We start from the raw sequence: 24,945 nt of genomic DNA on the forward strand, positions 1-24,945 counted from the left end.
AGCAGGTCTGTACTCTGGAAGAGCAGACACCTTCAAAGGGGTCTGCAGTGGGATCCCACAGCACTGTCATGCTCCCAGTCACTGCCCCCTTCAGCAGATACCTCATCTCCCATTCAGTAAGACTACGTATTCCATAGACACTCACACAGACACACAACCCAACAGCCCTTCCCCAATGTGCTGTTTATATAAGAACAACATACGGAGTAAAACACTGACTGAAATGTCCTCCAGTAAGGTAGCTTTAAATATGGTAGTGCCATGAAAAATATTTTACCTGTGCATGTAGTGCCATGAAGCTGAAGGAAGTCACGTTAGACCAAGATTTTCTTCTAAAAGTCACAGTAGCAAGCCGTTTGGCAAAATCTCAAATGTTGGCAAGAAAGCTATTGTGAATCTCAACTCCTCGCCTTGCCTTGAGTGGCAAGCCAGAATTTGCCAATTAACTTGCACTTAGAAAAAAAAAAAGCTGAGCATGAATAAATAAATACATATGATATGGCATTGTTACGGCAACGGGACATTTCAAAACACTGAAGCCAACGGAATTGCTCAGACTGAAGCATGCTGCTCCCAACAGCACTTCTCCCTCATCTCAAGCTGAAGATGTTTTTGTTTTTACTGTCTGCATATGTCTGAACGAGGCCAACCTGCTGAGCCCCAGTGACAGCGTCCAGCTGAGAAAGGAGGCGAGAGCAATTTGGACGCTGTTGTGAGAGCTGCCTGTGGAAGCATCATTTTAAAATAAAAATTAAAAAAAAATAAAATAAAAAAAAAACAGAAGGCAGCTGCAAGTTCCAATAAGGCTGAGCAAAGAGGTGGTTTATCAGTTGTAGTTTGAATGGAAATGACAGCAGTGCTAAGAACCAGCAACAAACTTTTTTTTGGTGTACTGTATCTCATCTCCCTGGGAAAGAATTCCAAAGCTTTGCTAGTACATCTCAGGTGGTCACAGATTAAACCAATCTCACAGGAGGCATGTACTGCCTGATCCTGCTCTCCTGAAAGTTTCTAGTAAAACTCCCTGGGAGGACAATCGTGCCCCAGGCTTGGTAGGCCATTTCATTTCTCAGACCTTGCCTAGCCCCTAATGCCCGGTGCTAGCTCTGCACTAACTTGGATGTGATTTGCCAACTGAGCAAACTTGAACTCCAAGTGTTTTTAAAGCAAAACCTCACCAGACAGGCTCTCCTGTCCAGCCTCGTTGCTGTTCTTCCTCTTCTAAACCAGTCCTGGCAGCTCCTCAGAGCTACAGGATGGGGTCACTGAAATCCTTTGCTTAGGTGTCCTTTTAATAGCAAGGTCTGATGACTGTGTATTTGCTAAGGAATGTTGCCTCCACCTGATGCTACTGACACTTCCCTTTTTATACAAACATTTCAGAAGTGACAATTTTGGCGGTGATGCTAGAGACGGTCTCATCTGCAATGAATTAAAATGTTCAAGAAACTGCAAATATACTGTTTATTTATATCTTAATCATTATGTAACTTGAGTTGAATAAAGTCCAAGACAAACTATAAATGTGGACAGTACATACATAGGGTATAAACAAAGGTCCACCTTCACTCGGGTAGTGAAATTCTCATACAGGAAACACACTGAAGGGTTTGTAGAAAGCATGCAGCGAGCATGCCTGCTTATAAAAACACGGGTTCGGAAACCCAGGGGACTGGCAGCATGCTACATATCTACAGAAAGCATACATGCCCGTGTATTTCAGACTAGCACAATGCTACAGATTTTCTTCTTTGATAGAGGGTTTTTTTCATTGGGGTAATCGAAATGACAGCTATCTACCGAGAACGCCGAGCTTTTGTATCATCAGGTTCCCCACAAGCGCTATTAGAGCATCGGACACAAATGACGAGCCTTTATCTTTAAAGCTCATCCGCGGCAGGAGGTAGAATACTACGAAATGTCACCCACCCCCCTCCCTTTAGAAGCTCTGGAGGAACAAAAATACAAGCCGCGGCTTCCAAAGCGCTCCAGCGTGAGGGCTGCATTATTCTCCCTCAGACTGATCCAGGCAGGCGGGGAGAAACCCTGCGGGGGTCCAGCCCCGCCGAGCGTGCCCCGCTCCCCCGGCGCCCCCCGCCCGCACCCCCGGGGCTCCCCGCGGGAGAGCCGCGTCCCGCCGGCCCGGGCGCCCCGCAGCCCGCCGGGGGCAGCGGCAGCTTTCGCCTCCCTTGCAACTCCCGTCAGTGCGAGAGGCGTGGAAGACTCGGTACCTAACAAAAACCCACAAATAAAACCAGAAGGCAGCCCTCGGCGGAGGAGCGATGCCCGCCCGCTTACCTTGCTCCGCGGGCGCCCGGGGCACCGCCGGGGGCTGGAGGAGGGATTCCCCGGCGCTGGCAGGGGCTGCTCGGGCTTCCCCGGGCGCTGCGCGGCCGCCGGAGCCACGGCGAGAGGTTTGTTTTGGTCGCTCCCTCCCGGGGAGGGTTTTCCTCTACATTCCCGGCTCCACATCACCGCCCCCCCCGGCACGGAGAGGACTGGGGGTGGAAAAACCACGGCAAAGACATCTCCTTCCTGCCCCCGGAGATGAAAAGCCGCCGAGCGAGCGGCGTGGCGAGCGGCTGGGGTAGCGGGGGGGTGTGGGGGGGTCGGATAAAAGCCGAGCCCGTGCTGCCCTCGCCCCGCTGTAATCCCCGGCTGCCGGCGCGGCCGCCCGTGTCTGCGGCTGTGCGCGGCGGCGGCGGCGGCGGCGGGGCGGGGGGACACGGTCGCTCCCGGCCGGGGCACGCGGGGCGCCCCCTGCCCCCCCGCGCCGCCCCCTCCCCGGCTGCGCGCGCCCGCGCCTGCTCCTCGCTCCCCCGGCCGGGCAGGGGATGCTCGCACCCGCAGGCACCCCGTACTGCCCCCCAGGCGGGTGGGGGGGGGTGGGAGAGGCGGGGGGGGCACACACACCCCTACCCCGCGTTAAGCCAGCCGGGGGATGTATACACACAGCCCGCACCCCAGCTCAGGCAGGGGATGCACACACACACGTACATATACAGACACTGTATCAATGCCACAGGCAGGGGATGCACTCACACACTGACGCACATGCATGCACACACACAAGCTACACTACCACACACACACACACACACACACACACCCCCAGGCGGGGGATGCACACATACACACACCCCCCCCCACACTACACCCCCACCAGGGCAGGGGATCCCCCTCTCAGACTGGAGCGCACCCATACTAAGGCTCCCATACAGGGAATGAGCACACCCCCTCAGAGCGCCCCACACGCTTCCCTCCCAGACGGGGAATGTGTGGGCGCTCACACACACACACACACACACACAAACTTTCATATGCTACCCCCTCCCACACACCTACCCACCCCCCACCTTCTCCCGGTCAGTGATACAGCCACACCACCATCCCGCCCCTCTTTCCCTGCCGCCTTCCCCAGCCCGTGCTGGGCACACGCACACCCGACCCAGGGGTGTTCCTGGGGCCCGGCTGACAGCCCCGCAGCCCCGCAGCTCCGCAGCCCCACAGCCCGCCCCGCAGCCCCACAGCCCCGCTGTCCTGCCGGGGGCTGCCGAGTGCGCTGGCTGGGCGGCCGGGACCCCGCACAGGGTGAGGACTCACACTCCTGTCATCGGGTCTTGGGGTAGCAGGTGGTGACTGAGACTGCTGCTGCTCCTGCTGCCGCTTCCTCCCTCCCACAGAGTTTACTAGTTCCTCTTTATTGCTTTTTAATGGGAAGTCCTTGATCATTCCTGGTAACGGGAGGAACTCTCACTCCCTCATTCAGTGATGCCCCTCTATATTTTAGGTATGGGATTAGAAAGCTGTTCTTCTTTTCAAGCTGTCCTTTCTCAGGCTTCCTAACAGGTCCTTTGTAGCTTTGCCCTCTGCATTGTGTTGCTCGGGCTTCATCTCATTTTATAGCTCTGAGATTCTGCCTTCAGTGTTGCACATTTCGCTGCTGGGTTGAAGGCTTTCCAGCACAACATTTATCAGCTTCCCCCTCCCCCCCCCCCCCTTTTTTAACAAATATTCAAAAACCTCCAAATCATTTTGAAAGCCATCCAGGAATCAGATTGGGGAGTATCGCCACCATGATTTCAATTACAATCAAATAAAAATTAGGTTAAATTTTGAATGCTCACATACTGCATTAATTTCCCCCCATTTTATGTACTTCCTTGCCCACTGGCTTGGGAACATACAGATGTGTGATTTTTAAAAAAGTTCAACCATCTTCTCCCAGCCTACCTTCCAAAGTTTTCTGATAAGATACTACAGTAGCGGAAATCCTAAGTGGTACTGATTCCCAGGAGAATTCACTTTGAAATCGACATCTGTGACATAAACATCTGTGCCTGTGCTAATCAGCCTAGTCTACCCTTAAGGTCAGTCAGGGAAATTCTCTTCCATATGTTATATATGATAAATGAAGTTCACAGCAACCCATTCCTTTCCTCAGCTACTTCCCATTTGAATGTAGGTATCTCTGTATTCCGTAAGTTCCACCCATGTGCGTGCATGTGTCTGTGTGTGTCATTACTAATTTTGGAACCCACTGATCAGTTTCAGCTAAATGTGAGAGGTGGGCAAAACTCTCAAAGACAATTAAATTCCTACAAGTTTAAGAAAAAGAAGGCAGTTGTGTGAAGAGGCTTGCTACATATACCTTTGCGCCCAGAGCATGACACGGGTGGATTTAGGAGTTTGTGTGTTGTTGTGTGTTGTCACATACCTCAAAACCTGCACGTTTATGTCACCTCAGTGAGAGGAGTTCAGCTGGAGTTTGTGTCTTCTTAGCCATTGCAGACGGTAAATCCCATGAGACAGAGCTGTAGGAAACCAAGAGTTTATCATTCAGATGCTCATGCAATAATAGGCTCTCAGGAGCTCCAGTGCTCCTCTACTGCTTTTCATGATGCAGTGAGTGGTTTTGAAGGCTGTGAGTGTTCTGTAGAAGCAGATTATGGTTTTGTGAGATTTTAATATTTGGGTTTTCGGTATTTTTGATAAAGGCAGACTCTCTTATTTCTGTCTCATATGTGCACATCCAGATGCTAATGGGACTTGATTATTGGGAAAACTGTCAGAAAGAGCAGTCAGTAGGCAAGTTCCCACAGTTCTCCAGCTATGCCAGTGTCCATGCTGTGTAGACACTGTTCCAGAATAAGCAACTGAGCTGCTTTCAAAAGGGAGGAATTATTCAGAAATAAAAATTTCTTTAGTCAGATAGTGAGTCCACAGTAAAAATAACTGTATTCTGGGAAAGAATTTTTGAACATACAGGTATATTATCATACCTAGATACATGTTTATGCCACTGGATCTACATTATTCAATTTTCCTTCATAAACAAATGCTAGCTATCCTTGTCTGGCTTCTTTTCTAGGCTTGAGGCTTTTCTGTTTACGGACACTCATCGTTTGCTCTTACACCAGTGTATCTGGAAATTGAAGGGAAGCCTTTGTGTTTCCTCTGTTTACCAGAAAAATTGTACAAGATGTATGGCCATGATGATGACCATTGTCTTGCAGACTGTGTGGGAGAGATTTCCTTCAGAGGAGTTTTGTTTCAGTTGGTCAGATAAAAGGAAGAAAATAACAACTTGATGAAAGTGAAAACTCTTTCCTACCAAGCTTTCTGTTGCAGGATTTTGCTTCTTCATTACAGCAATGTTCTTCAGAGCATCTTTCATCAAGACCAACCTTGTAAACAAACTGGACCTCTTCCTTCTCACTTCATGCTTGGTTTGCATAGATGAGCCCACTAGGTGCCTGTGAATCAAGCTTCCCAAACGCCTCCCTGGACTGAGAGGAGAGAGCGTGGATGGAGGAAGATGGGCAGACATTTGGAAAAGTATAGTTAAATCTTCATATGCAGCAGGAGGATCATTCAAAATCATAATCTAACTGTTACAAGAAATAATTGTCTTCTCCGCTGCTGACCATCTTGATGACACAAGTGAAATCATGTGACCCACACATTTGCTTCCTTTTGAAGAAAGAAGAATGGATTTGTGTATGTCAGGCCCTGAAGGCACTACCAGGGCTGCTGGCCCTGCCCCCTCCCCTGGGGGCTCCCCTAATCCCTGTCCATGACCCAGGACCCCACTGCAGCTCAGCCCAGGGCATTCAGTTCCTGCCCCAGCAACACTAGAGACACTCGCCAGTGGAGAAGCGAACGATCCTCTTACAGGCTGGCTTAATGGCTCTTCCTTACTTGTAGGAGCAGATACTGCAATAAGCGCCAGCAACAGGAGTACTGCTGTCATCAGCATCAAAGTTGGCCTGTCTAAATTAATAGTTGATAATTTTCCTGAGTGTAATCATCTTAGTTATTGCACTACCAAAATGTACTGTCAGGTGGTCTGGAAATGTATTGTAATTTCCCAGTGGTGAGTCCAACAAATGGAAAAAAGAAGACGGTTCTGTTCTAGGAAAAGAGCAAACCCCATCACAGTGCTCTTTCTATCACCCAAGACCTCCAGATAAAAACATGTCAACCATAGGCAGCTTCTTGGCCAAGTCTAATATTCTCTTAAAATAAATCACATTGGAAATAACATCTGGCAACAGCATAGCTCACCACAGTTCAGACCAAGTCTGGTCTGGATTAGGGACTTCCTGATTCATGGAATAGTTTTCCATGTTTCCTAATGAGTGATTTTGCTGGGGGGTTATTTCCTCCTTTTCATGATTTGGGTTCCTTCTATAGATTTCTCCAGCTAAGAATAATATGTTTTCTATTCCTCTTGCCACGGATCAGACTCCAACAACACTTTCTCCAAGTCTTTGGTTCTCAAGGGGCTCCTGGAGGGCTCTTCAGCTCTTCCACAGGGTGCAGTGGCACAGCAGTCTCACTAGCATATAAGGGCTATCTTGTAGACATATCTAGAAATGATGTGCTGCTGCACACAGGGGCAATAGTGGCATCATTTTTCCTCTCTAGTGCAGTAAGTGGAAACTTACAGAGCTGGGTATCACAAAACCAGCAGTGGAGCTGAGCAAGAGCATAGCCAGGAAGGACAGATCATGGGCAAGATGCCATTGTCAAATTAGCTACAACTTGGATGGGTTTGGAGGTGGGTTTTTTTGGCGCTTTTTAAAAATTGATTCATTGTTCCTTTCTTGTCTGGGTGGAAATTTATTATTTTTTTTAAATTCTGAACAAATGTGCACAAAAAAATAATAATTGCTCTCAGGGCTAAAATCAATTGTAGACACAACATACCACAGACAGAAAACAAACGTGAACTACACAAAGGCATATAAATATTAATACAGTTGAATCACAGTTGTACAAACTGATTTTATTCAAATTTGGGCATCTCCCCATATGTAGAAATCAAATAGGTAAGATTTACTGGCTGGGTTTTATGTCAAGCAGACAGAATGCCTGCTGAATGGCTCCTGGACCTCCAGCCTGCAACATTTGGATATAAGACTCTCCTTTGTGTAACGTAGGAGGATGATGATTTCCACAACCTCAAGTCTGTTTTTAACCTCCTGTAATGGGTTACTTTACCTTACATTTTGATTAAAAAGATAAAATCATATTTTGTAGCAGAATCTTCATAGGGTTGGGTTTTTTTTAAAGTGTGAGCTGAATGTTAATCCTCTCTGTCAATTAAAATGTTGTCAATGTTATTCACAGACCTCTAAACTGAGATCCCTTCTTTTGGCCCTATGCCAGGTCACTACCTGAGAAATGATTCAGCTTTGCTCATGAGTCCCAGGTAGAGTGTACACCAGGTTTAAATTTGTTCTACTATTGTTTTCTGGAAGTTGCAGTAGCTTGGGCCAAGTTTATAACAACAAAGAAGTCAAATAAAACCCAATACCATCACTGTAAAGACTTGGCATTTCCTGATTATATTATATAGGGGGAGCCAGGGGATGCTTATAGCCAAAGGTATACTTCACATGAGGCTGTCTAGGCAATCAGATATTTGCCTTCTAGCTTTGAACTCTGCAAGGTCTACAATGAAAAAATGTGTTTCCCTAAATACCATCTGTGAGGAGATAGTTTTCATGTCTTTGGGAGCAGCCACTGGCTCTTCCACAGTTGCTCGCTGCTGCGGTGCGCAGCAGTGAGCAGGCAGGTAGGGTTGAGAGCACTGCCTTCTCCTCCATCCCTGCGGAGGCAGAGCCATGCAAGCTGGGCTCCCCATTCCTGGGAGGGCTGTTACAGATGTCCTTTCCAAGCTCCTTTGAAGGTTTGTGGTACCTGCCTAGGGTTTATGTAGCAGGCGGCAATTTGTTTGCCTTTCCCCAGTTGGGTGAAATGGGAGTAAGAATTTTAAAGGCTTTTTACTTCATATTATTTCTGCTCTATGTCAAATATGATTAATGATATATTAATTAAAAGTAATCTGTCACAATATTTTAGGCACAAGCAGAAGGCATTTTCTGAGCAGGTTGAAGCTGAAGGAAAAACAGCAAGGACTGGAAGGAGAGATGTTCAGCAGCCACTCAGAATTACCATCTAAATGCATCTCTTTATTAGCTAGGGAGAATAAAACATCCAGGAGCAGAGGATTTTGCAATGGGAACAAGCCAATTGCAGAGAGAGGAGGATCAGACTGTGATTAGTTGTGAGAGGTATGAAGCTTCTAATTATAAGGGCAATCCCCTTGCTCCTCCCCTGCAGCCAGGTCGAAGAGGATAGAGACTCTGAGCAGAGAGATAGGGCCTGGCATCGGAGGAGAGCTGCCTCCATGTCTTGTAAATGGGCTCTTGGGGGAACTACAGGGACATTAATTTTCCTGAAACACAGTTTGAGGCTTTCCCTGAGCAGGGGACTTCTGCAGGTACCTGGGCGCTGAGCTGTGCACAGACAGCGGAGCCCTGTGCTGATGCTGTGACAGGAACCAGGCAGTAAGCTTCCCAGAGATTACGCTGAAGCTGTTGTCGACACATCTGATAAACTTGTGCTTCTGATAAATATGCTAAATTAAATGTGGATAATTAGTTTAAAACTTAACTGTATTTGCAAGTAAAGTGTTAGGCCTTGGAGCTCTCATTCCCATCATTATTTTTCATTTTCAATTTGTGCCCCATAAAGTAAATCTCAAGACTGAGATGTAGAAAACCTGTGGACATTAACTTTTTTTAATGAAATGCCTTGGTATCACCAGCAGACCCTCACCCAATATTAAGCCCATGTTTCTCTAGCTGTGAATAACATTACATAGAGCATAGTTCTGTTCCTGACTTGCAGCACAAAATAAGCAGCAGGCTAAAAATCTCCACAAATTACTTTCAGCTATTTTTCAGGGTTTATGTAGATATTTTTCTTTTTTTTTTCCTATGGGATTGTATACAAATCTGATAGAGTAATAAGTTAACTTAATTGCTTTTTTCTTTAGCCTTCACCCTCAACAATTCCCTACCGCCTTTTTATCCTTTGTAATGACTGGAAGAGAGTTATGCCGTCATGTGTAAATGGGGCACTTAGCCCAAGTGGAACCTCCTTGAAGACAATAATAATGAAGTTCTTACCAGGTAATGGTTTCAATTTGTAAACTTTTTTGGGGGGAAATAACCATATTTTTCCTTAAAGCTCTCTGAGAAGTTCCCTGTTCATGAGAACTCTTGCTTTTTCCAACCAGCGTGGTAGCAGCTCAACTAACAAAAATGCCAGCTCCACTGGTAAGCTGCAGATGAATTTGGTGGTGGAGGCTGTGGCTTGCCCATACACTGGCACAGTGAGCCCATGGAAGTTTTTTCCAGGCTTCAAGGCCAAGATGGAGTGAGGGCTGTCACTGCCTTCTGCCTTGCTACTGCAAAACTGGAGGAAAGCCCTGATCAGGTGGATGGTTCCCAGGTTTCCATGGTCCTGCCTCAGAGACATCTGAATGTTGACCAGTATATGGGGGTCAGCCCTAACACAAGGGACTCCAGAGACCTACCAAGCAGACTGCTTGAGGCGTGGTCCTGAGCAGGTTAGATGACCTTTGAATGAGGTGGTCCTTGAAGAACAACAAGGTTCCCAGTTCCAAGGCAGCCGGCGAGGAAGTAGAGTTGGTTTGGAGCTTGGCTCTGGGATCATAAATGTTCACCAAACCAAAGATAAATTTAAATGAGCATCTTGATACCAACACATTGGCTTTGCAGGAACATTTCAAGCAGCCCTATAGTCATAACTAGCTTCAGAAATAACAGCCAGTAAGGGGCTGACTCCGAAATAATTTCCTGAGTGATGCAGTTTTAGAGATTCTTATTGTGCAAGCATGTGTTCTGGCTGTGCTTTAGATTCTGCATAGCTGAAGATGCTGGCTCTGTGAGGTTTGATTAATACCGTGGGGCACTATTTAAGTCAAAGAAATCTAACTTTTTAAAAATTACATGTCAAGTCCTCAGGTTTCCCTGCAGTATATCAAATCTCAATTGGCAGCTTACATGCCATAATGTCTTCTGAAATATTTCATTAGACAGTGTTATACTTACTTTAGCTGTTTTTAAAATTCCTGTAGCGTAGGATAAATGACATTATTTTTAAGAAACTCCACCTTAGAGGTGTACATTTACATATTCACATTTTCCTACTTTGGATGGAACATATTTATCTTTGTTCTCATTTAAAAAACCCAAAAAACAACAAAACCAAACCAACAAAAACAACTAAAAACCCCTCTTATTCTTAAATCACTTATGTAATTCCTTTGCAAATCAGTGGAAGAATGCAAAAAAGCCCTGCACAGATACCACAATGAAACACACCATGTTGAGGAGTACGAATTAACATGGTGACTTAAATGTGGAAGCTGATTAGGACTGGAAGCAGAGTCGTGGAATTTCATATTCTGACTCTAGGTTAAACAAGTTGGGTTTGGGGTGGCTCTTGCTTCATGTTTTGGTGATCTTTAATTACCTTCAATTGTACTTGAAATTTATTCCCACAAGCTCTGCCCCTTCACACTCCTGAAATACTCCTTATCTCGCACAGGTACACTCAGAATCCTCCATCTATTGTGTGCCATTCCTAGTTGCTAGTAACATATGCTGTGGGTGATTCTGAACTCTGCACTGAAAGGCCAGTGTTTCCACTAAATTAAGTGAATAACAGTAAAGGTGTATTGCAGCCTCAGCAAAGACACTAATGTGGGTTCTTCTCCTCTCCTGTCACTATTTTTCATGTAAGTTGATAAGATGTTTTGAAATGGGCTAATGGATTTAGAGGCAATGGGGAAGAGATTGTAGAGAGAAAATGGACCTGAAAGGCAAAGGCATAGATTTTTCCCTAGGAAGCCAGGCAGAGCTGTCATATGCAATGCTGAGCAGGCAGAAGTGTTCAGTGGACCCTCTTGCTCACTGCCATCTGAATACTTGCTTGTATCGCTGCAAAGTGACTTTGAAGAAAGTGAGAAATCCTACAAAATCTGATTTGAAAATTATTACATTCATTTTGCATGGATGGAGATGACTGCTGAAGGTGTAGGTGGCAGGTAATCAGGCCCCGTACTTTGCTAGTGGCTTACACACAAATAGACTTGTGTGATTATTATTAATTTGCTTATTAATTGAATTTACTTGCAAATGACTTAGACAAATATCCCAGTTTATGAATAGTTTGCCTAGTGCACAGTTCTTGCTTTAAATGTTCATTATTCGTATTTGCTATTTGTGTAGCGTTCTGGGACTATCACGATGCATTGTGGGTCTCATGAGATAATTTCGCTCCCTCACTAGGCAGTTCTCAAACCTGCCAAAGACTCAGGATAGCAACATGATCCCTGCACCATAACACCCTGCTTTCTGCCACTTCTCTGTCCATCATTTTGATGTTCTGGTTTTGCTCATTGAATAGACTGGCATTCCAACTGTTGCCATTGCCCTGATTTTCCAGCCTTCAATTTTCTATCCCCTAATTTTCATCAAAAACTCCCCATTGTATTGACGTGTGCCCAGACAGCTGTAGCTGACATCATGGAATCGCTTTAATTTATGCATGACAGATTAATGTGCATGACAGGCACGTTCATGGCCTTTTCCTATATTTTGGCAAATGCATGTTTTCTTCCAGTATAATATCTATGTAAAATAATAACTGTTGCAAATGCAAATACAGCAGTCTGCGCTACTGTGTTTTTGACCCTTCAATAATAAATCATAGTACTTAGATGTCACACGTGCTAGTAGAAACGTACAGGGCATACTGTAGCTATGAAGCAGCAATCCTCTTGCCTTTGCTCTACATTCATACCATTGGGAACTCACCTCCAATATCATTATGATTTTAATTGAGAAATCATCTGTGAAAATAAGCTGTATCATGAGTTCAAAGCATTCCTTGAATGATTCTAGCAAACCTTTTGCTAAAAGGACACATAAATTTACTTTAAATTTAAATTAGATGTACTGTGTTGCATTGGTAATGAGCATGCAGTTAATGTCGGACATAGCTAGCTTTGTCTCCAACTGTTGTACACACTGGTTATGAGAGTGAGGACCAGGTTCATAAGAGTACCAAACATACCACACCATTGCTGCCAAAGCAAATTGTGAGGCAGAGAAACCCTGTGGTACAGAAAATGGTACATTTGCATTTGGTCTGGATTGAAGACCTGAATAAGAAGACTATGCTAGTAATTCAGCTCATCACGACAGAGAAGGCTAAAAGCCTGTGTCCTTTTGAGGCAGGAGACCATGACAGTGGAGAAGGAGGAGACTTATGACAAGTCACAGCTAGCTTGATCTGCCCACAGAACTTGTTGCAGAGAGACAAAAGCAAGCCATGGGGGGATATAGCTCTTTTCCTCTGTTTTTCCATCATCATTCTTTCCTGAATGTCATAGTGAATACACTGTCTCTTTTGTTCTCAATCAGATATTAATGCAGGGTGTGTTACATGAAGTGTGGCTAATCTATTAGAACAGGCTCTTGGACTTGAATCTTTAATTTTGCAGGCAAACATGAGATTCTGTCAATAGATGGGTTTTGCTATGGGTAGTGCCAACTGGATATTCATGATCTTCAGACTGATGAATGGCTGTGACCTTCCAAGGAAGAAATCATTAGGTCATGAACTCGTGCAATCAAGTCAGGGTATTCAGGATGACCACCCAGCATAAATTCTCAAATGGACATTTCTGTCTCTCAAAGAGTTAAATATTTAGAGAATTGGACCATTATTCATAGAGTCATACAAAGGTTTGGGTTGGAAGGGACCTTAAAGATCATATAGTTCCACCCTGCCTGCCATGGGCAGGGACACCTTCCACTAGACCAGGTTGCTCAAAGCCCCATCCAACCTGGCCTTGAACACTTCCAGGGATGGGGCATCCACAGCCTCTCTGGGCAACCTGTTCCAGTGTCTCACCACCCTCACAGGTGGTGGGAATTCTTCCTAATACCTATTCTAAAACTATTCAAAGGAATTCCTGCCATCAGTTAAAGACAAAACCATCCACTTTATAAACTGAAGATGAATTGATAATTTTCATTAATTCTGAGGTAGGAAAGTACTTTCACCTCTTTCTTCTTTCACATAAGAGACTGACTTTCTCTGAAACAAAGAATAAACCCAAGCAGACCAAAGCAGAGCAATAAGATCTGTTTCTAATTCTGTACATCAGAAACAATTTTAAACTCCATGCTTGTGGAACAGGTGAATTAGTCAAAGTCAAAGTCTACAACACTGGACTTCTGGTTGGATGCCTCAATAAGTACACAGTCCTTTTCTCCTCTCATTTCTTGGTTATTTAGTATGACTAAGAGCAGCATTTGAACCTCTTTATAAGGAGAATGCTTCCCAGAAAATACTTTATCTCTTTCAGTTATTACTATTGAAAATATCTAATGGTTCTCACCATCTGAATATTTTAAGCAGGTTCACTCAGAGTAATGCAGATCTGCATTATTCTATTTAGCTCCTTTTAGCAAAATAATCCTGTAGTGAGTGAAAAACCCTAAGGCAGCAGTTGGTTCCAATTTTACAAGAAAATCTTGTGGTTTTCATCAGGTAGTGGAAAAAAAAAATCTGTAACTATGGAAAAAGCTGCAGTGTGAGCTATTAGGCACTGGAGAATTCACCCCAGCAAAGCCTTTATAAATATCCAAGTTACAGAAAAGACTTTTCATGAACATTACTTTTTGGAGTCAGTACTAACCATCAGGCAGAGATCTTTAGGAACTTGGGATTGATTGGTTCTGGTGTTTGAAGAATTGCTGTTTGCTACATTATCCCTAAGTAAAAAAAAACCTGCTGAATGCCACTCATGCTTTTCTTTCTGCTACAAAGCAGAAGTGTAGCCGGTTGTCTCTAGAAGAGCAGTTACATGTCTAATTTGGCTGGTGTGCAGGGATTTGGCACTGAGAGCTGCAAGACATCTGGGATTGGGCTATTGTAAGGACTGGGTCCAGCATGAGGGAACATTCACATCCCTCCACTCCTCACAGCACTTGCGTTCACCTGAGATGGGGCTGCACCGGTTTGCTTTCTCTTACTGCACAGACGGTCTCATTTCCACTAGGAGTATATCTACATATCACAGTGAAGGTACTCAGGTCCCTGTAGCCACAGTGCTGAGGTGCATTAGTACGGCTGGACAGCTTTCAGTACAGGGCACAGCTCTGATATTTAATATACCACACTATGGTTTGGTTCCACACTATGTCCCTGCTTCAGGATAAATATGAGACTCAAAGGTAAAATCTTACTGAATCACAGTTTAAGTGATGGTATTTAAATTGATTTTCAGTGAACAAGAATGTCCTCAGCATAATATGCTGCTGCTTAGGCACCACAGCTACTGTCTGAGCTGTAACTGAGGCTTCCACCAGGGCTAGTTAGATTGGAGCTATCAAACTATTTATTAGACCATGACTGAAGTCCTAAATACAAAGCAGTATTGCCTGCCTTCCTTTTAATGCAAGTTTTCAAATTAAATGTTTTAAACATGATGAAAACATCATTTTCCTGAAAGATTTCTTGGCTAAACTGTTTTATTCTTAGAAAGAAAAGTACCTATAACTGAGAACTATATGGACAGGACAGAGCATATAAACTGAAACAAATGAATACCTTAATTAAATGTACTTAAAGTTCACCATCATGATTAATGGTTCTCTAAGTTTTCAAGAGTGTCATAATAACCATATATTAAATCAAGAAAATTTTTTGAATATGCTATATTGGCAGATATTCATTAGTATCCAATTATTAAGGATGTACATCTTTTCTCAAGTTCTTTAAAGTTTAATGGTTGCACATATGCATCTGCCTTCCTACAGAAAAAGCCTCCTTGTACTGCAGTAGTAGATATGTTCTTGGTATGCTCAGTTCTGTAGACTTCTTGAGTTGGCTTATCTAATTACTGGACTTCAACCTACAGAATAAGGTTATGCTTTTCTATATTTAGAGAAGCAATTCTGCACAATCTGGCTCTCCTAGAATGCATACATTATGACTTTTGAGCTTGCTTATTACGTTATCAGTCTACTGAACTGTACCAGTACGTTAGTTCAACGTGACAGCAAATGAGTGCAAAAATTTGTTAGCTGGGGCCTGAGCCATTGGCTGTGCTCTGCTTGAGTTGCATCATGCTGTGCTACCAGCTCAAAGCCACTCTGCAAGTGGTAAGAGGTAGGCACAGCACAGGGACAGCTTCCAGCGAGGGAAGGCAGTCATGCTGGCTCTTAGGGCACTGTGACAGGTGTTAGACACATCATCGAAGGACAGAGAACATGTGTGTAGCATGATGAGTCACAGGTGTCTTGAAGCTTCTGATGAGCTACATAAATGTTTGTATGCCTTAGCAACTAACGTAGAGACTGGAAGCATGGAGGTTTCAGCTGCTAAAATTCATGCTGGCATGCTCACGCATGCGTTTGCTTTTCCTGGAGTTGTGCAGTGCACTCCTTGGACATGACTGGGAAAGGAGCTCAATATGTTTAGGTGAGCATCTACACAAACAAAGTTTTGTAAATAGTTGATTAGAAGAAAGCGCCCACTTGAAACCTGTCTTCTGGATTTTTTTAATGACATATGAACCAGTTGAGACATATGAATATGAATTTATGATGGGTGATATGGTTTGTAATACATGAAATGTTTTGGTGTCACAGGAAGGAATTGAATCAGGCCTGTGATCCTTCTACATGTTTTGTAAGTATGCCCTAAAGTGTGCCTGTTACAGGTGCTTTTAAATTCCTTTGGTGTTCAGGAAAGACCTATGCTAGCACCACTTATGACTTTTGGACCTCTTCAAGACCTGCATCTTGGTCCCTACTATTTCACTCAATTAGCTGAAGAATGGATGGACAATACCACAACATGGAAAAAAGGCTTAATTACGGAGAGTTTAATTTGTGGAATTAATCTTTCTGGCCTGAAAGCAGAATAATTTGATTAATTCCACTGTGAGTACTGTGCCCTTACATGTGAGATCTACATGTAGATATAGGTGCAGTCTATGAAATGGCAGATACAGATAAAGATGTCAGCTTCATTAGTCAAACAATCTAAGAGTTCAAGGTTATTAATGAACCATTTCCACCATCATCCTTTATATCCACTTCTCAGAGTTTAGGAGGAAATTAGCCTTTCTTTGAAACAAAAAAAAAAAGTTACCAAAATAATCCTCCAAGCATCACAAAAATTCCCTTTTTTCCCACTCACACTCAGAGGAAGCATCCCCTCATCCCATTCACGTACGTTAACAGTAGTCAGGCATTTATGTATCCATGGGGAGCCTTTTGTTGGTTTTTTGGCTTGATTTGGCATGGGGTAATGTCTTTCCACTTTACCTAAGGCAGAACCTGTTGCACGTGCCCTTCTTGATATATTTGTGTCTTGTTTTAATGCCTTGGCCATTGTTGCAGGCCTAAAGCTTAGACTTTGCTGTGTGGTTTTAACCATTTTACTGCAGTTTCATGGGAACAGTTGTACACATTTTTTCTCTCTTTCATTTTAAAAATCTGAAATCAGATTGCAGTCAGTCAGCTGAATTTGCAGAGGCTGGTGTGGTGTACATCTATACTCATGGCTCATTTTCTCCTAAGTGTGGGAGAAGTTCCTTTTGGTTTCACTTTATAGCACTCACAATGCTTCCTTAGTCTAAGACATAAGGAGATCAAAATGCAAGATAATTATTGTGTTACTCCTATCACATCATGAATTAGTTGGAATTATTGGTGCACGCCTCCAAATCAGATTCTGTGGGTCAAAAAAACCCCCACCATGACATATCCTCCTAGGATATATTTTGCCATGGATATTTCCCTTTTTTCCTTTGAAAACAGGAAGATGAACTTCAAATGTTTCGTAAGTTATACTTTTTCCTAGTTGCAGTGATTATTTGCTCCTTTCCAAAGGAAAGAGGTAATGTCTAGGGAAACAGTGGTTTTAGATTCTAAGAGACAGATTATTGGACTGTTGTCCCTGTAATAAAATTCAGTACATCAAGTGAATGACTTGTTTTTTAGTGAAACATGGCACAACATCGATTGAAGCTACCCATTAAGTCAAGACATCAAACATACCCTTGTGACACTATACTAGGAATCACTGTTGAAATTGCAAAACTTGCTGGTAACAGTAACTAAGCTCAAGAGAAACATTGTCCTCAACTCATGCCATAGTGACATTAATGTTTCATGATATCATGCAGTGATCAAAGCCTTCTGGGAAGACACAGATGCAAAGGGACAATTTCTTGGTGATCCATATCCATTTTTTATTCAAGAAAGTATATCATATTTAAAATTGGATGGATGTTTACTTTAAAATATCTAGAGTAATTCTGATCTGTGGGGTCTTCTATTGTTTTTTAAAGCTTTGCAGAAACCTAACCACTGATGGCTCTAAACATGAGAGCCATCAGAGTGTTTTTTCAATCAACTATTACACCAAGACAAACAAGTAAATGTGTTACTATTTGGTACCTCTCAAACCGTAAGAGTTTTTCTGAACCTACATTTATAAAAATACACACATAAATTAATATATGATCAGGGCCCTGATCTTGCAAACCTCATTTAAACACCCCTTTACACAAAGTTTCTTCTTGTAGTAAATCTTGACCGGGTCAATAAGAAGCCAAATATTCAGGGTCCGATTCCCTTCATGCACATGCCAGCAAAGTGCCAACTGCCCTGTTGTGTGTCTTGGGGGATTTATCTGATGGTTGACAGGCTGTATTATCACCAACTTTCCTCCCCTGTTCTTGTCACGAAAGTCAGATTTAAATTCAGTTTGGGATTTGAGGACTTTGCATAGACATCCTGCATTTCTCCCCATCTGGCCATCACCATCCATCTACTGGCTGTGCTTATGTCTTGGGAACATTTTGGCAAGCTGGCAACCTACAACAGATATACCACCCATAACAGCCCCTCTAATAATGTTCTCACAATCTTCCAAACAAGCCAGAAGGGATTTTTCCCACCCCAGGTTTTACAGATGGTACAAATGTAACTTTGCCATGACTTCTGTGGTAATCATATCAGACCCTTCTGTGTTATTTAATGTGTTTCTAATATATACTTCTGGCTGAAAGCAGAGATTGTAGAATGGCAGCACAGTAACACCTGAATACTGAATTCAGTCATAATGCTTTTTATATGTCTGGTTTTGCAAGTCAGGTGTGCAAATTCCGTACACCAAAAAAGGCCGGCATGTGCATATCTTTTGGTAACTGTTCATTCATTTCATAAATAATACTGTTTTGAGGCTTTACTCGTAGCCTTCAGAAGCAATTTACTTCCCTCGGGATAATACTACTATTAAATGCAACTCTGCTTCTTTATGGAATTTGTAATCCTTTGGGGAAAAAACATATCACAAATCAAAGGAAATATGTCATCTTTGTACATGAAAGACACTAAATTATCTCTTTACAGTCACTGAATTTAAATTGTTCTAAGTAGGAACTTTCTTTTTTTGCCTGTTAATACTTCATGGAGGGTCCAGATCTTCTATTAGCTGAAATCTGTGGCAGATAAAATTAGCCTCAAATTCAGTGGGAGAAATAAGCTACACACAGGATTCCCTTGTTTACATACATCTGAAGTTGTTTAGAAAACAGAACTGTCCCTTACACATTCATACAAGTGTCAAGCACCAAACTTGTCTGATGGTATCATTAACACTGTGACAATACTGGTAATTTCTAGGGATGCTCCATATCTAGGACAGTGGTCAAATAATGTCATATTTTTGTTTGCAGTCTTATAGCTCTTTCTCATCATCTCATTTGAATAGCTCACCAACGATAAATATTGCTATTTGTTAGTATCATCTGAAGAGCGGTTTGTTAAGGAAGGTCTTAGAGGTCTTCAAAATACTTGATTTCCTTTGCAAGCTGGAAATGCAAATGTTTGAACAGAAATATTTGTCTGGAGACACATGCTGTTTCCTAGCACCTAGCTTTGACACACCATCTCTGGTGCTTGCTAACAGCAAAGTACAAGGAGTGCCATGGGAGATACTACAATCTAAATGAGCCAATAACAAGAGCAATCTGTAAGGAAGCAGCACAGTAATTAAGACCCAGCAAATTCTGACATTCCCCTGAGTGGCTCGTGAACTGGAATAACCACCACTCTGTTTTCCATATGCAACTGAAGAGAGGGCATCAATGAAACCACAGAATGAAAATGTCATCACACTGCCCATTCAGAATAATTTCTCAGGACTGGACCCTGCAGGTTACATATAAGCGATACAAGGGCATTCCCAGCTTTGGAGGAATTTCTCTCAAGATGACTACCTGTCTGCATTTTAACTATTTTCCTTAGTGAGTGCTCATCTCCTTGCCATGTACACACACACACATTGTGATTAGTAACAAATAGTTCCATCCTATTGTTACTCGAGCAGGCCACAAGTTTAAAGAATAATTTATTTACACCTGCTTTTTCTTTTCATGATTGTCACTTCCATAAATAGTTTCCTTATTTTAACACACACATACTGCAACGTAAGAAGCATTTTGAGGCGCAGCCAGGGACCAAATATGAAAATGAACTCTTACCGAATAATTTCATCATCACCAGATACCATGGCAGTAGAAAACCATCATCAACCACTCATTGTAGTTCATATTTTTCTAGCCTTTATCTGGTTTGTGCTGAAGTCATTGCAAATATATCTATTAACACTGAGTGAATAATCTGACACTCCAAATTATTATCTGTAAGATGCAAATATTACTTTGGAAGGAAGGAAAAAACTCATATCTTGCTTCTATAAAAATGCCTCAAGTTGGCACTGGAACAAGAAACAATAGAAGTGCTCATGATCAACATATCTGAAAGATGGCTAATTCTTTATGATATAGAATAAAATCCCAGAAGAAAAATTAAGAGACTGAGAACTAACATATTTGAATATCAAAATGAAAATATAATCTAAGACACAAATGTAAGAAGCAGAAGTATTTTATGAAGCATTATGCTTCTGAGTGTGTTTTATTTAATGCCATATCTCAGAAGTTAAGACTGAAACATTAGAGGTTTTAGGAGGTACAATTCTGCATTGACTAACAATTCATATAATAATAAAAATTCCTAGTATCCTGATTAGTGAGCAGAGCTTAGCAATGTTCTCTGGAATTACAAGAAATCAGTTCATCTGTGGCCCTCATAAAGCTCAGCCAAAAAAAACCCATTTTTTGTTGTCTTCCTTCAAAATCAGTAAGATAGTTGTACCAAAAATAAGACATACATTAGAAGACATGGTAAATTTTCTGCATTATAAAGAAGCTATGAACTCAAATATATGTAAGAACATTTTTTTGGAGGCAATATCTTTTTTATTATTATTTTATTTCAAAGTCTTTTGATATGGACACAAAATGCCTAATTTTGAAAATGTTACTACAAAGCCATATGAAAGTTCCAGTTTCATACCTATACTCTCAGTCCTAGCAAAAGGTCTCCCTAGATGAACTTCACTTCCCACAGAATGTCTCCAACCTCCCATCTCACTGAACTACTCAAGTGAATTATCTTTCACAGTGCATCACAGGGGCTGCGTTTCCCTGCTTTCCAGCAAAACAGGCGTATGAAGTCTCAGCAGTATGGGTTTTCATTGCTTTGTTGATTTTCTCGCTTTGTCCAGAAGTCATAATTTTCCACACCAAATTGTGAAAGGTGATGTTCAGAAGAGAAGTTTTTTGCTAAAATTGTCAATGAAAATTTCCAGTTGTCTCTAGCAGTCATGGCATTGTAGGTCACATTTTGGGAGAGAACTTGATGTACTCTACTTCCTTTGTGGGAAGCGATTAATATTTTTTTGCTAATGGACAGAATGCATTTGTAAAATACACAAAATCTATTCCAATAACTTCAGATTTTCACTTGCTAAAACCAGACTTAAATTTGGCCCCTTATTTTTTTCAAGTGAAGGGGAGAATAATGCCTTATGTTGTCATGTGGCACTATATCAAATTGTTTCTATCAACATCAGAATCAGCCACATCCACAGGGATTTGGCTGGATGCTTATTAAACAGTAATATTTTTGTCAACAGATAGATTTTATACTGCTGATATCCTGACAAGTCACTAGAATGAATCTGAAGATTCCTAGCCATAACACAGTCCTATTTTAACCTTGGTTATTTTTAAAAACCCAGTTTAAAAAACATGACAAGCATCGATGCTTAATGCAAATGCCTAGCAATGCGTGTTACCTGGTAACCAAATGGATGGTATGTTGGAGAGGGAAGTGACAACAGCAAGTGAACATATGCCAGATCAGCTACTAGCAGATATAGAGATGGTCACCATGGATTTTGCCACATTGAAAGAAGAGATCATCATGACCTAGTATCATTTCATGGGAGAAGAAAACAGGACTTTCCTATTTTTTACATCTCCTGTGAAGGCAGAAGACATTCATAGTCTCTGGTATAAGAAGCTGCTGGAAATGTCACTTTTGTCTGTCCATGAGGGAGAGAATTTCCCACAAATAGGGAAGAAAATGTACCAAATTTGTTCAAAAAAACAAGCTGGGCAAAGTGAACTGCAGCATCACAGGAAAAACTGGTCACAGTACCAGGTTCCTGAGTGACTGGCAACACTCCTTCTGCTTTGTGGCCAAAACAGAGAACTATTTCTTAGAGAGATCAGGGTTTATTTTTTTTTTTCAGTGGGTTTAAAGATTCGTTTCTTTCTCCTGGCCTTCCCTCAAAAATAATAGGCAAACCTGACTTGCTGGAAATTCACCATCTCAAAAACACAAGGCATTTCTTTTGGTTGGGGGAGGCAACCTGAATGCTCTGTCACACAGGGATTCACCAGGGGTCATGTTCTAAAGCTAAAGTAAAAGCTTGAGTTATGATCATAGTATCCAAACAGATTGTTTTCCATGAAAACAGGAAGAAACAACAATTTTTAAAAAGGAAACTTTTGCTTTAAAATGTTTTTAAAAGGATTGTCAAAATAGCCTACAAAATAAGTAGAAACCAAAATGATGCAGATAGGAACTAAAATACTGGAGCATCATAAAAATATTTCTATTTAGGGAGGCATCGGTGTATGGTGTTTTTTTTTCCCTGTGATATACAGGACAACCACAGTTTATGCTGCCTTTGAAGTGTTTGGGTTTGCAAAGCAATCTTAAAATAGCTTCCAAAAATGGCTGGTTTTCTGAAGCTATTCTTGGCTGATGCCTTATGTTGCATCATTTTAGACTAACACTGGGAGTAGAAGTGTCAAAGGCCTAGGTGAAGGAAAGAAAAACGACAAGTGCCAGACAGTCTGCCGTACCTTTACAGAAGTGACATACAGTTCTGGACTCTCACAGTTCATTTTGTAAATGTGTACAGAGCAGTATAGACTGCACTTTCACAGGAGCTGCAGAATCCAGCCTGTCCCAGGATCTACGGTAGATTTCAAATGATCTTTGTTACTGGGGAACATGCTGCAATTAGCCAGCTTAGCAATACTCTGATTTCATCTATGAAACTTCAGGCTTCAGAAGGAAGAATGAATTCCAGTTGTTAGCAGAGAAGGCACTACATCAGATCACTAGTACAATTAGTGATAATTAGAAAAAGGCCAAAGCATGAAATAAAAAACAGTGCCCATTCCCCAGGGAAATGCTTCTTCACAATGGATGCTTTCTGCTTGTCTCATAAGACCATGGGAGCACAGTTTGTGCTTGTTCAAACCACAGTTGGAGCAGCTTACTTCGTTAAGATCCATATCTATCTGTTATTCAGTTATTTTCCAGATTTGTCAGTCCAGCCCATTTATTAAATATATCCCAAATAACTAATCAAAAAGCTTTTAAGAATGTTTACATGCAAAGATGAGAAATAAATTATTCAGTATCTGAAATCTAATCATACCCAAATTTCTGGAAAGTACTTAACTACGTGCTTACATCCTTCCTCAGAAAAGCAATAGGCATTCACCAAAGAGGCATGGGGCTCGTGCCATCTGGCCCTGCACTGCTGACTGAGCTACAGCTCCAACCTGGGAATGGGTTCCATACTGCTAAACTGCTCATTTCCAGAGAGATTTTGTAGGGAGGGAGAGGCTGCAGGGCTGCAGTTTGCAAAAGCAAATCCCTCAGACCACTTCTGCAGCGCTGCTGTCACCCCGTGCTCCCTGTCCAGCCTCCCCAGACTCTTGGAGCACTGTTGTCCAGACCACCCTGCCACTGGTGTTCAAAGGTCCTCTCTTAGGCATGTGAGTTACTGGTTCCACCACCAGATTTTCTTGTATTTAGGCCTCGCTGGCACCTCAGGGACCCAAGTGATAGACTAAATGCCTTTCTAAGTACATGCTTGATAATATTGAAGCACTTGAAATCAAGTTTGTGTCTGCATCAAGCCCTGTACTGCAGGAAATGCTCTCTGTTTTTCGGTTTTAGAAGGGAGGTCCTAATCATGGGCCTGCCAAAAGAGGCAGTCTGCTGTTGGAAAGGTATATAAGAACCAGTCAGAATGGAAAAATAGGTGTTGATTTTTCCCCGGTATTTGGAAGATTAGCACCAATTTTTTTTATGCTAGATATGTTTGGCTAATACTGTGATGGCAGTCCTACAGATGCTTGCAATAATAAGCAGAGAATATTTGCAAAGCCTTTTTTGTCTGGAATCTGTAGGCAGAGGTCTTGACCTGGTAACTGTACAGGGAAGATTTATGTGCATGTGGCACAGCAGTTTATAAACATGTTCCCTTTGTTATTTAAGGAAACTGTGTTACAGCTCCACCGTGGTTTATTTAATCCTTCTATAGATTCGCTCTGATCTTAGCATAGGGGGGTGTTTTTGTCACTGCATGTTAAATGAATGGATTTACTTAATATTGTTGTTAATGAGGACACCAGACACGGAACTTCCACTGGAGCCCTTGGCCATAGGGATTTGTTTCTAGCAATGTGTCATCTCCACTTCAGTTCTCAGTTACACTGAAGGCATTACTCAAGTGACAAAAATAGCAAGATTATTGCTCATGTATGTATGCATTGGAGTTATTTGCATGAGATTGACAGGGAATGCCTGCCTGTCCTTAAAAACAAGCCAAAAAAGGAAAATACTGTATGATGTTGCAAAATGGCACGTGAATTACCTCACTTTCTCATCTCAGTCTGTCTTTCACTACAACTCATGTTATAGACAGTGGAATACTCGAAAGCTTGAAATGGATCTACCACTTACAGCCTCTTTAAAGCTTGCTAATCCATTGGAAAAATAGCTCATTCCTTTGACCAGTGGACACCACCAACTGAAATCACTCAACACTGAGATTTTATAAATGAAAACATTGATGCACATACAGAAATATACACATTCATGTATATGTAAGTTTAAATGTTTTGTATTTATATATACATAAGCACATGTGTGTGCATATATACATTGTGAATGTGTATGTATCTTATGTATACACATATACTTACATACATAAACAAAAAGATATTCTTACCAAATAACGCGACTCTGAAGAAAATCTTTTCTGCAATGGTTGCAACCAAGCATTATGGAGATGCCAGCCGGCAAGTTAAAA

General features: G+C 42.2%; 1 protein-coding gene across 2 annotated transcripts in view; it reads right to left on the bottom strand.

The window, feature by feature from the left end:
• Positions 1-3,231, bottom strand: part of KCNB2 (potassium voltage-gated channel subfamily B member 2) — a 205,163-nt gene extending 201,932 nt beyond the window's left edge. Inside the window, exon 1 of one of the 2 annotated variants that reach the window (XM_080381416.1) lies at positions 2,299-3,231. The gene's annotated coding sequence lies outside the window, so the exon portion shown is untranslated. Of the gene's footprint in view, positions 1-277 lie in introns of both variants that reach the window. The other variant, XM_080381417.1, reaches the window with a different exon arrangement.
• Positions 3,232-24,945: the final 21,714 nt, after the last annotated feature.

The sequence above is a fragment of the Falco punctatus genome (genome assembly GCF_963210335.1).
Source record: "Falco punctatus genome assembly, chromosome: 3".
Lineage (NCBI taxonomy): Eukaryota > Metazoa > Chordata > Aves > Falconiformes > Falconidae > Falco > Falco punctatus.